This window comes from Semicossyphus pulcher, unplaced genomic scaffold (assembly GCF_022749685.1).
Source record: "Semicossyphus pulcher isolate SPU_LCO1_2020_fin unplaced genomic scaffold, fSemPul1.0.p SCAF_17, whole genome shotgun sequence".
NCBI lineage: Eukaryota > Metazoa > Chordata > Actinopteri > Labriformes > Labridae > Semicossyphus > Semicossyphus pulcher.
Window position 1 is genome coordinate 4523565 of NW_027211681.1, and position 13781 is coordinate 4537345.

The 13781-nt window shown below is 44.0% G+C and overlaps 1 protein-coding gene across 1 annotated transcript in view; it reads left to right on the forward strand.

The window, feature by feature from the left end:
• The first annotated feature begins 11325 nt into the window (after window positions 1-11325).
• Window positions 11326-13781, forward strand: part of add3a (adducin 3 (gamma) a) — an 88730-nt gene continuing 86274 nt past the window's right edge. The window contains exon 1 of the mRNA XM_069665225.1: window positions 11326-11341. The gene's annotated coding sequence lies outside the window, so the exon portion shown is untranslated. The remainder of the gene's footprint in view (window positions 11342-13781) is intronic.

Consider the following 13781-nt stretch of genomic DNA (forward strand, 5'->3'; position numbering starts at 1 on the left):
TGTTCCTGTTTGTGGACACACACACACACACACACACACACACACACACCATGGTATTGTATCATCGCACACCCAGTTACAAATCTCTGTTGGCAGCACTGAGCGTAGCTGCCTGCGGGATCCTGGTGTTGTGGGTACGCTCTGTGCGGTCCTCCTGGTAACTGGGTCAGCTCGTGTGTTAGATGATGATTCTCATCCTCGCTGCCACCTCAGCTGAAACGCTGAGTCAGCACTGCCCCGTGTGCTCTTAATGTTTTGTTATGGTGTTTTTGTTGTTGTTTTTACCATGGTTTTAATTGATTTTAGTGTGCTTTGTTTGGATGAGTGGTGTAACAGAGTGCAACGAGACATGGCCTGCAGCAACACAGTGTTGACGTTTACATGGCAGCCAATCAGAGGTGGTTACTGTTGTTTTGATTGTGATGGCTCCTGAGATACCAAACACTCAATAGTTCTGCAGCAGTGCTTCCCAGAGATCCCCCGTCAAAGACTTGTGTGTTACATGAGCGTGTTCTGGCATATTGACAGAGCCTGCCATGGTGATAGGGAATATTTAAAGGTACAGTACATCGCTGCTATGTTGGTGCTGCTGGTGGAACGTGAGCTATGCGTGTGGTTGACACTGGATCTCCGGGACCACCGTGGTGCTAATCTGCTGCAGTTTATTTCTTCCCCTGCTGGATCACAAACAGGACTCTCATGTGGCTCCTGTTTGTGTTTATTCAGTTACATTTGCCGATATGACCTTTCATCCTTGTGTACGTGTCCAAAAATACAACTCGGGGCACCCTGCATCCAAGTTTACTCATGGTCACAGTGTTTGCTTTGAATGTTCTTTCTTAGTGATATTGTATTACTGAATACCTTGAATATTGCTTGGGTATTTCTTGTCTAAAGAGTTTGTGTCAGATACAACGTGTTTAGTTTGTGTGTGTGTAGTTTATACAAAGATTCTGCAATACCGCTGTAAAGAAGGCCTTTGCTTTTTACACTGAACCAAACATCCCCGGCATGTTGCTGCGCCATTGTGTGATTTTACACAGTATGAGGGTATTAAAGGGGTGATGTTTAACACCACTGTGTGTGCCTGTTTGTCTGACATATAACATCTTCTTCTGACTGCTACATTGCTTTCTAAATAATAATAATAATAATAATAACAATAATAGTCCTTCACCATCCATTACATGGCGGGAGCTCCTGAACCCCATTGCCTCCTTAATTCACAAATAATTTTTTCTTAGTTAGCTGCTAACAGCTGTAGGGTCGCACACATAAAATACCTCAGAACATCACACCTGCGTCCCATGCTGCCTGCTCTTTTACTACCTAAAGGCGGCTCTACTGCCGCCTTTATAGAGTTCCCTCTCTATTCGGCCCTTCTACTCTGTCTTTGTGTTTTATTTTCAGAATGCTATGGTGTAATAAAGGCGCCCATGCATAGGAAAACAATATCCTGTGCATGGGCATCTCTGTCCACCCTGAACGGTTCTTTGTCATTTCTATAATATTGTTTTTTCTTTTGTTTGTTGTCTCTTCTACAAACCGCTGACCTAAACAGCTGATCCAATACCGTGCGCTGCATGCATACACTGTATAAATAATGGACGTAGTTTAGTGACGTCACCCATTGGTTTCTGAAGAAGCGTTTTAAAGCCTGAATTGCGTCGGCGCTGGGGGTCGCCATATTGGAAATGTCAGAGCCAGCTAATCCAGAGACGGGCAAAGAGGGGGAGCGCGAGCAAGCTGAAGCCTATGGCTGAGGACTATGGGCGGGCATGAATCAGCCAGATACTGCTAAGAAGCTAGGCTATATGCTTCACTGCTTTATCGCTGCTCACTCGCCTGTTGAGATAGCAGTGGGTCCGCTGTAATCTCTCTGGGGAAAAGCCAACCACTTCTGACTCGTATTTACTGGCCAACGAATAATACATAAATGTTTGCTAAACACTGAACAGGCTAATAAGCCAGCTATTGTGAGCACAGTACACCTGCTATTTAGTGCTAAAAAATAGTTATCAATACAGTAACACTAGCATTTAACTCACCGAAAAGCTGGAGCTCAGACTTCTTGCACAGCCATAAAGTTCCATAAATCCCAGAGAGATTATTTGTCCAAACTTTGGATGAAAAAATCCCCAAAAGTCTCCAACAACACAAACAGGTGAAGTTAAGCTCAGTGTCTGTGTCTGTGTTGACGTCTAGCAGACAGCCAGCAGGATCCACCTGTCAATCAAGTGAGCCGGCCCCTATGATTTAAGGCTTAATATAATTAAAACGGACATGTTATACAAAGATTCACCGCCGTACAGTTATCTCGAACAATGAGATTGGCTATTTATAATAAAACCATTTTTTGTCCCAGGATGTAAACATGTTTTGTTTCTGCTGTAAAAATTGCCATTTTCCCACCTGCTGTAATGTTATTTCTTGTTTTCTGGAGCCAGCCTCACTTACTATTGAGAAGCACCTCACACAACCCCACTTCAAACAAACCGAACCATCCCTTTAAGTAACTATAAACAATTGCAGCTTGGATTATTACAATGATAGATTGGTGTTACACTCCCAAAGCATGAGCAAAGTTACATATCTGTGTGCCCAGGCACGTTGCTGCATCCTGGCGTGCACCCTTACCAAAATGGAGACAAGTCCCTCTGGTGCTGGTCTGCCCAGAATCATTATCACCTTTTCCCTGCACACAGCTCACATGAGCGCATAATGCTACACAAATTAAACTAATCTGATCCTAATTGTGAGTAATGTAAAAACTACACTACATTAATGAAGCTGTGACCTCAGCTCTGTGTTGTATTCAGGTCAATGTTTCTGCAAGACAAACCTCTACTGTACGTACAGGAACAGTAAGTCTTCTCACTGTACTGTTGACGCGGCTGCTTCTCCTCTGCTGCAGGCCGATGTCATTAGTGACGCATGTTGCATTCTGCTCAGAAGCCCCCCTGGGCATGTGCAGTGTGTGTTTGTTTGTGTGCATAGTACACAAATTAGTGTGTTTTTGTGTTTGGAGTGTTAACATTCTGAAGCGCAACCAACCGAGCTCCCTTTGGATTTGTCTGAACTTAGCTGCTCTTTTTTTTTCACAGTGACTCTTAATGTGTCTTTTCCTGCAGTTAGAGGATGTGTGTGTATGCATAGAAACACTGTATGATTTTGTCGGCCCTAATATTACACTTGTAAATCCTGGCTTCTTCAGAATGTATCGCGAAATGATGAAAAAATAACCCTTGAGAAAGACGTACAGCATGCATCTGTGTGTTGTGTTACAGAGCAGGTTCAGTGCAGATCTTCTCCATCTGTCTCCATCAGTCACCCTCTCCAGCTCAGACTTTATTAACAGAGTCATTGCAGAGGAGAAACTGCTGAGCAGACATGAGCAAGATGATCACCTGATAGCAGCTTGCACCCTGTCACACCCAGATCTCTCTATCTGTTACTCAAGGAGTGATGTTGCATGACATCCTGTGCATTAATATGGCAACACAGCCCTTCCTTTGAACAGAGATCCACCCTGACATGATCAAGAACAGAAGTAAGCATTTGCCAGTACTTTAAAATAGGCTGGCTTCTTTATTTAATTACATTTACCTTATATATGTTATTCCAGATTCTCATGACAAATACACTTTCCACTTATCAGCCCCCCTCCTGATGGATCGCTGCCCACGCACTCACAGTTTCCACTGAGGATGTATCTGGTCCGACTCGGGGACAGATACCCCGTCAGATGTGCGTGGTGTCGTGTCACATGTCTCGGACTCTTGGCGCAGGATGTGCAGTATGGGAAGACTATATTTCCTTCACCTCAGCAGAGGAAATCACAGGATAGGACCATCTTTTGTTCTGCTCGTGCAGGACGGTCACTGATACGCTGCGGGGGGGAAGTCACACAAACACAACAAGGTCATGTGATCTCCTCATAACATGTTTCTGTGCTCTTTATGGGCCAGTTACACAATGTGCTCTTCAGGAGCAATTGTTATGGATAACTTGAACAGTGATGTCATCTATGTTGTTGTGAAAGAGCCTGTGGTGGGGGTGTCCTGAGGATGATGTCATCAGTTTGAGCCTGATGCTGGTGTTCCGGAAAAATGTGCTGCATGGCCTCTGGGACACGACAATAAGGGGAAAAGATGACAAATAGGCCTGGCGCTGTGTGTGTGTGTGTGTGTGTGTGTGTGTGTGTGTGTGTGTGTGTGTGTCAGGTTTTACAAGTCCAAAATGTTCCTAAAATGAAAGAGAAGGATCTTATGGTTAGCGATTGATGACAGAATACGTTTTTCTTTCATGTATTGTGAACGTAACATTCTGAGTTTATCTGCATATCTTTGTAACTCCTGTGACGCAAACTCTGAATGATGTTGGTGTTATTCATAACATTACTGCAGTGGGAGTCTAAACTGGTCTATACTATTAAATGTGCATTAGAGTGATAAATGTAGGAACCAAAGATTTCACAGTCAGACTCCAAGGGAAATCAGGAACAGCAAGCCTGGCTCCTTCCGAGGGTTAAGAAATCCCTCTCTCAGCACCTAAAGGGTTCACTTAATAACATGATTTATTTTGTTAGTTACATTTATACAAAAACCTGAGTGTAAAAACAACAATTAAAGGTTACACATGTTTTGTTATCTTTGGGCAAAAAGTTAGGCAAAAAGTCCACCTTTGCCTTTCGGGCACATTGAATGAGACACTATGTGATCCTTTCTGTTGACAAGGTTAATTCTAAGTTATGTCAAGGCTAGAGGTAAGATTTAGTGCGAGAGTTACAGTTGTGGGGGTAATTGTTAGGTTTAAACATGGTTTATGTTCAGGGGAACTTTTAGAGATGATGTCAAGGTTTAACTTAAATCAACATGTGTCTGTACAGATATCCCTGATTACTGTGGCCTTCTAAGAGTCTTAAAGCTGCAGTAGGTAAGATGGAGAAGAGAGCGGACTTTGCTTCACAGTTTGAAAGATTACAACCTCCAGGTCCCTCCCCCTCTCTCTCCGCGGCGCTCAGTCCTGCCTCCAAAGCCCCCTGCAGAGGAGGCTCGATCATGCGCGCCGGCTAGTAACCACAGCAACTTCTTCGGTGTAACGCTCTTTGTAGTATAAGCCCAGTTGGCAATAGAGGGATGGGCAGTTTTTCATTCCTTGTGGTTGTTTTTAAGCCTTTGTGGACACAAACCGGCTGACGCTGTGCACGCCGTAGAAATTGAGCTTGACCGTGTAAACATGCAAGGAGGAGTGGTGCTGCGCAGCGTGTGATTGACAGCAGCCTGAGAGACTGCTCGGCTCTGATTGGTTGTTGTGTTTGGGAGCGTTTGATTCTTACAAATGCCATCAGGAGCAGTAGGAGGAGCCAGAGGAACAGGACTTCTTCACTGATTATCTCTCTGATGTACTACTGCATGTTTAAAGTGACAGTTTGAGCAAATATGACATAAAGTTAGTTTTTATAATGTTACCTACTGCAGCTTTAATACTTGGAAAATGCAGCTTAAACTTGCCAGAGCAATCGTTGAATATCAGTGGTCTATATTAATACGTTAAGTTTAGTAAATCTAGCATTTGACTTATTCATTTGCCAGAATTTTTCTAAAGCCAGCGTGTTGGTTACATTGATATGTATTTCTAAAAGAGTTTCTTTAGCTTTGGTAGCTGCCTGGCTAGCTACGGGATGATAGCTAGCTAATTTTCTTTCAACATGTTACTAAGTGACCTTTTACTCTGACACACCTTATATTAGTGGCTTAATATGAATGTCAAGACTTTTTTAAAAACAATAAGTACTAAGTAGTTATTACCATTACAATCTTGTTGCATTCGTCATGGCAGATATCAGACCGTCAACCACTGACCCAGTCTTTGAGCAAAGCAGTGAATTTGCATCTGCCACTAAACGACTGAGTACGACCCATCACCTCCCTGGAGTGGAGTGTTTCCTGCTTGGATCAACAGTGTATCACATTTATAAACAGTTATTATGACTAAAACAAATGAAAACACAGCAGAGTGTTTAATGGGGCTGTGTCCAGGCGTGTCATGACATGTACTCTGCCTGAACTCATCCTTCAGCGAGGCTCTCTTCCTGTTAATTCAGCTGCTTGTGTGATGTGTTCAGAAAGGCTTTGTGGAGAGGGGCAGGGTGCCAGGACTGAGCGCAGACCAACCTGAGAGGAGGGACTTTGTCATCACGTCCGAACAATAAAAAACCTGAACCACTGGAGGGTATTTGATTTAATCTGTTCTTAGTTCCCTTTGTCTGATTATCTCTACTGTTTTATATGAAGTATGATGATGCTGTCTTATTGTATCGTCCCACAATTCTGCACCAGTGTTTCTCTGCAGCCTGTGTGGGTTTGTCGTTTCTGGGTGATCATCCCAAATGGATTATCAAAGCTGTGTGTGAGTAAACCCAACTGTTAGAGAGTTGGTAAATCTGGAATATGGCCACAGAGCTTAAATGGCTTTGTGTCTGTTTATGGGATGGGATCACCCCTGTGAAATGAGTCTGCAGTTTGAAGGAAACACTTTTTTGATGAAGGCACACGTTAAGAGAAAGAACCATTATCTTTACACAAATGACCTCAGTATGATGTACAAAGGAGAGTGATTGTATTGAACTGGTTTTTATTGTACACATCCATCCCTTGTATGTGTGCCGGAGCCCAAACTTGATATTCACACATGCACTATGAGGCTGTCTGCATGTTTGCTCATGCATACTGCGTGTATTTGTGAGTGCTTGCGTCCAGTGATCCAGAAGTGAGCAGCTGTGTTTATTCTCTTGGAGTATTGGTGACCTGTCTGTCAGAGTACTGCTGTTGTTCTCTCTGGCAAAATTATTGCAAGACAAGATCCCAGAATTTGACCTGACACCTGGGGCTTCCAACAGCTGTGCAGTCAATTTGCAGAGACAATAGCCTAGTTTCTGCAGCGGCACAAGTAGAAAAAGGGGCATAAACGTGACTTTAAACACCAGGGTCTCAGGCGGCCAAGGCTCATTGATGTGCATGGGGAGCGAAGGCTGGCCAGTGTCATCCCATCCAACACAAATTGCTGAAAAAGTTGATGCTGGTTCTCATAGAAAGATGTCAGAACACACTGTGCATCGCAGTTACGTATGGGGCTGCAAAGACAGGTCAGAGTGCCCATGCTGACCCCTGTCCACCACTGAAAGTGCCTACAATGGGCATTTGAGCATCAGAACTGGACCACGGAGTGATGGAAGAAGGAAGCCTGGTCTGATGAATCACATTTTCTTTTACATCATGTGGCAGGCCGGGTGCATGTGTGTCACTTACCTGGGGAAGACATGGCACCAGGATGCACTATGGGAAGAAGGCGAGCCGGCGGAGGCGGTGCGATGCTTTGGGCAATGTTCTGCTGGGAAACGTTCGGTCCTGACATTCATGTGGATGTTACTTTGACACGAACCACCTACCTAAACATTGTTGCAGACCAAGTACACCCCTTCATGGAAACGGTATTCCCTAAAGTCAGTGGCCTCTTACAGCAGGATGATGCGCCCTGCCACACTGCAGAGATGGTTCAGGAATGGTTTGAGGAACACAACAACAAGTTGAAGGTGTTGACTTAGCCTCTGAATCCCCCAGATCTCAAACCAATTGAGCATCTGTGGGATGTGTTGGACAAACAAGTCCGATCCATGGAGGCCCCACCTCGCAACTTACAGGACTTAAAGGATCTGCTGCTAACGTCTTGGTGCCAGATCCCTCAGCACACCTTCAGAGGTCTAGTGGAGTCCATGCCTTGACAGGTCAGGGCTGTTTTGGCGGTATGAAAATGAAAAAAATGAAGTCTCTACTCACATTTGACCTGTCAGCTAAAACGTTCCACCTCTGTTCAGTCTTGCTTTACCAAACTAATTTCATCTAATTGTCAGAGGCGTTTTGGGAACATGAAAAGCATGCATGCCATCACCTGTGTGCAGCGTTTTCCTTATTAACCTCTCATGGGGAGATGTTTTCATGTCCATGTGGGATCATTTTGATAACTAGGTTGATTTTCACACCTGAACAATATTTAAAAAATATCATCTGCTGGTGTTTCCCACTGAGTGAACACAATCCTGACAGACTGTCGTATCTGCCATCTGTTCTGGACCGATGTGACGATACATTCTCACACATGCCTGCTTTTGCTTGAGGCTCAGCGAGATTGTTTTGGCTCTCATTTCAGGGAAATTGTCTTCTGCTCTGATGTAACCTCAGCCTCCCTATCTTAACTTTTCCTCTAGCTGCCTCCTCACCTCACTCATTTATCCTCATTTAATTTCAAAGTCACAAATGACACGAATCAGCTGAAAAGCAGCGGAAGGATCACCTGTCATCCCCCTCATACCTCTCCGACCACCTCAGCATCACAGAGTGACAGGGCTGAACAAACTGGACACTGAAGCTCTCACGTCGCCTCTCTAAACCGGCCTGACAGAATCAGATTAATGAGATGTTTGGGTTGTTGTGTAACTGTGGCACAACTAACAAGACACAAAGCAAAGTTGACTCTCTTCTCATCCTTGAGCTTTGATTTCAATAAAGTGGTTAGATCTCACCTGGAGCCACTTCTTGAGGCCTGGAGGGGCTTTCCGTCGCTTTTAAGTGACCTCACCTTCCCTAAAAACATGGCTAACGCTATGATTAGTTAAAAATAGAGTTTCTCTGGATTTTATATAATGAGGCCGAAGGGGGCCATGCTGTGTGGCCGGGCAGTCACTGAGGCCGCCGCAGCGGTCAGCAGAAATGGCTGTTATGTAACTGTGCTGCTTTTGCTTGTCGCTCTGCATCTCACCAGAAGACAAAATAATTAGGATGTCTAGTGCAGTGCCCGGCTTCAGTAATGACTTGAAGAGGAATTCATTTATGTGATACTTATTGATGTCGCTGACTGCTTGGCCCTCGGGTTAGAGGTAATGACTGTGCCATAGCTGCGGTTCTCTAATGCTTTATTGCTAGAGTGGAAAGCCCAGATTAACAGTAAAACATTAATGTGGCTTTAAATTGCTGTTTAACCCCAGTGTCTGTGGCTGGGGGTCACCTTAAAGAGATGTGAAATTCACAAGCAAACAGGCAAAGCATTTTCATTTTTCAAACATTTTTGTCATGAAGTAAAAGTAGCTTCTTCACTGACGTATTTCACGTATACTTCCGTCCTTAAACAGCCGTCATGAGAGAGTTGCTTACTTTAACCTTCAAGTTGTTCCTTCACAAATGTTCTGCTATGAATTTAAAGCAATTTAGCCAAATATCAGGTGTTGCCCTTATTGGACTCTCTCGGCCCGGTTGGTCGTGGGCAGATGGCTGTCCACTAATAAGTCTGGTTCTGCTCAATGTGTTTGCCTGCTCATTGGTGCATTAATGGATGGTCTCTCATGTTAAGTGTCATGACATAACTGTTGTTATGATTTAGCACTTTATACAAATTGATTGTTTACTTGATTGATTGGGATGGTGCTCGGGACCAAGCTGTCAACTTCTAGTGCCGAGACCCTAAATGAACTATGTTCGTCTTTTAACACCGTCTTCTGGTTCAACAGTGGATGGTAGAACCAACAGAAAAAAAAAGAGAAAGAGGCCTAGGCATCAAAGGCATTTTGGATTCACTGTCTAGTTCAAGGACCCTTTGACACGGCCTGCTTTAGCCAGGGCCTGCAACAAGTGGATAACCTGCTGTACCTCCGAAGCTAACGGCATCCTGCAAGTGGTCAATTGAGACGCATCCGAAATCGAGACTCTGATGCTGATGCCAGGTTTGAACTACAGACCGTCTCAACTTGATCCAGGCTCCGTCTTGATATCAGGTTACAAGAAACTACGTCTAAATAGGTTGTGGGTGCAGAAATAACGGAGCTGAGATCTGAGTAGAGTCTGTGGTCCAGCAGAAGTGTGTTGGCACTAAAATGAATCCCTGGATTTGTCTACCAGGCATTCCCTAACAGGCTGAGTGAGCTGCAGGCCTCCTAATGCTTTTATATGGCTGACAAATGTAAGGTATGAAACAGTGCAGACCTGCTGTCAGCGAGCTTCATGCTTCTCACACTTCTCATTGTCATTCCACACTCGAGAAGTGAAGGAAAAATCATTTTTCCACCTCCGCTACAATGAAAACATCCTAACCAGATGCAGCAGGTGGTTTCCATTCTTTGTTCATTCAGCCAACCTGGACGGAAGTCTGTTTCTACAACTGCTGCAGCATCTGGGCTTTTTCACTTTTCAGGGGTCTCGCACAACGCTTCTACTCGCTGTGCCTGCAGGTACATCATTTTACTGCATCAACTCATGCAAGATTCAACTTTAGTTGTTTTGCTGAATGAGCTCATGTTAGTCATTTGGAGCTTAATCACTTTATCCCTCATGGTTGAGGGGATTTTTCTCCAACACATGTTCCTAAATTCATTAAAACACAGACGTAGAATATTTTTTCATGTGTTATTTTCAGCCAATCCCAAAATTCCCAGAAGCCAATTATGATTATCAAGGAATGCAGGCGCAGCGCCCTCAGCAATAACACATCTCGCATGCTATCAATAGCTCTTGTATTGTCCAACAGTGGGCCGTGCCCCCTCGTGTTGACACAGTTGGTGTTTGTGCAGATGACATTGATGACTATCAAGGGCAGACCGGGTCCCTCAGGCCCCCTGCAGCTCGGCATGGCCACCAGTGCAGTACGGAGGCAAAGCCCGCTCTCTGAAGTGGAAACTTCTGACCGCTGTGGCCGAGAACACACACACAGCGAGGCTTGAACTCTCACGTGAGCACTCACCAGTGCAAACAAAGGTACATGGGCAGCAAGTGAGCTACGACGGGAGAAGAAGAAGAGCATTTGCGGCGTTCTTGTGAAGAATTTGGTTGAAACAACTCTTAACACAAGTCCACAAGTTTTTTGCTAACAGCTAATATCTTGTTTTGGCTAAGAATGTGCATGTATTTTATACGCTCTGAAATTACAAAGCATGCTGGGTTCTCAAAGATTATTGGAAGGTTTTTGGATTCAGGCTCTGAAGTAGGCTTTACTGTGGGAGCCGTCTTTCTTTAATTCCAGGTTTTTATTCTCTCATTCCTCACTAATTTGTGTTTTTGTATCCCGACATTACAGACTTCACAAAGCACACAATGAGTAAATAATATTTAAAGCAAAGAAATGTGTCTCCTGCTAATTGTGGCAGATGTCTTCGCCTCAGACACATCATACGGCTCTGAGTTTTAGTGGAAAGCTGCAGCCGCTCCCACAAGACTCTGATGCAGAAAGTAATAATGTGTTTGTGTCTGTTTTTGTCCTAGTTGGCGAGACGTTAACTCAAGCAGCCCCCTGAGAGGTAAGAATTTCTGCATCAACACGCACCATTTCAGCTCCTGCACACCTGTTGACTGCATCAACAGCGCTGCTGTGTTTTCAGGGTTATTTTACACCATAACGCTCACAATTGATGGGAAATAAAAGTGGGGAAAAAGTCTGAAATGCAGTGTTGATGTTTTGGTCTTTCGCCCAAACGCCTCCGCCCTCCTCTTTGGTTTTCTCAAGGACACAGAAGGTAAATGGAGAGGAATGGTTTTTGGAGAGCCTTGAGTTAATGACACGGCTTTGGTCAGCGGGGAGCTTAAAAACGGCTTCTGGACAGACATTTTACTGGGTTGGAAGTTATCCTTTAAAGCAATTAGTGACAGGCCTTTCATTAATCCTTTTCAGATCTTGGCTTGCTCATTGAGTTGTGTCAAATAATTGAGTTCTTCCTAACATTCATTACATGACTCATTGTTGGGGGCCATTTAAATATTTTTCTGACATTGTCAAAACTTTCTGGCACTCTTTTATTTTGAAAGTTGCCTGATGTCAAGAGCTCACGGAAAGACCAAGAATGGGAATTTGAACCAGTTTATGCGCACTTTGGATGTGAGTTCTAGTTAATTATACTTCTGCAGATTATCTCCTATTGATGGCAAAGCATGGCAAGTGCCACCACCAACGTCATGGCAGCTTAAGCCAAAGCAAGAGGCATTGTATTGGAAAGTTTGGGCTGTTAAAGCACACTTTCCAACATCTTCAAAGCCAAGCCTCTTCAAACTTGCTTTCAGTCAGCCGCACCAGCTCTTTCGTAGAAGAACACCTGTTTTAGTCCTTATCAGCATTCAGGATTTGAGAATTAAATAGCTTTGGTAGCACGTGGCTGCACAAGCACGAGCTGCTACATTAGTCCCTTTTCTGCTCTTTTCTTTGTTGTTGTTCTTTCTTCTTCCCCCTCATGCTTAAAAGAGGGGTGAAAAAATCTAGACAAACTCTGTCTTACCTGTCCCGTCTGTCCTGTTTTCGGTTATTCTCTGCTGTGTGTGTCGGCAGTGTCAGTTTGTGTACTTATAAATTGGTAACCAAATTATGAGCAAGCATCAGAAGCAAACAACAGGTTCTCATGTGACAGAAACCTCTACATAGGTTTAATATTTCACTGTCAACAGACATAAGACACTGGCTCACAGCACTTTTAGGGTAAAGATGTTTTAGGTTAACACATTTTAATGCTTCATTTGTTGGGAAATCCCGTCACAATAACCTGCCAAGTGCCTTACAACCTGTCCTGCTTCTGTGCAGCATCTCTGATTCTAAGCAGTGTATTTAAAGGTGCATCCAAGAGATGATCATTATATCATTGTTTAGAGAGAGGGCATTATGCAGTAAGTAAATGACAAAGTGAGGTATGCATCATCCATTGCATCAATTGCTTTGAGGACAGCACCAGTTGGACCATCAAGCGTTCCTGTTTTATTGGATCCAAGTGTGATTAATCTTCAGCTGACGAGTCAAGGTCCTCTCTCTCTAGTTGTCCTTTCTCACTCTGTGTCTCTTTACCTCTCTTGTCTCTCCGCCTCACTGTCTCAGTCTTATCTTACCCTCCCACTCTCTCTTTCTCTGTCAGACACTTTGGAGCATCTCTCTCTCTCATCCTCTTTGTCCCAGTTTGGCATATCTCCCACGTCCATGGCCTGCGAGGTCAGAGGAAAAAAAACACAACAACAAAGCAGCCCTGCTTGCTGACGTGTCTCGTTATGTGTCCAGTACTTCTCGGAGTGCCTTTGCAGACCGAGCCAGGCGACAGTTGTCCTCATATCTGGATTCTTTATCCCTTCATGCGACCATTTGAACCCTCAACAGACATAGCTGCTGAGAGCTTTAGTTGTGTTCAAGACTCTTTTAGTGTGTCTCTGATTGCGCATGTGGCTACATGCTGACGATACTGTGCTTTATATTTAGATCGGTATGTTGTATGGTATGGCACACAGCATGATTGGGAATTTGCATGTCCTGCCAAAACACATGCACATATACATTTCATCAGGACACAGAGGCAGTTAGCAGAAGAAGCCATGTGTAGACTCAAATTAGCCCCTTAATTAAGTTCTCTGCAGGGAACTCTTATGTGGCACGAAGATTCATCTGGTACTTGTTTTTATCCGCACACAAACATGTTCCTCTGTGTCTGTAATTGTTGCTATTGGTAACATATATCAAAACGGCTCACAGAGTGTGTTCAGATGTTATAACTGATCTAAACTTGCTACAGAAAAATGTCACAATTCTCTCCCACAAGCTTATTCAGTGTTATTATCATCACTGACTCTTTCACAGCCCTCCCAGTGGAGCCGACAGCTTTTTCATTTGGACATTTTTTCCATTTCGACTGCAAACAACAGCTCAGCCATCTGTCTAAGCTCCTAATGCTCCATTTATAAATTACACCACAATAGAAAGTGGATTAACAGCTG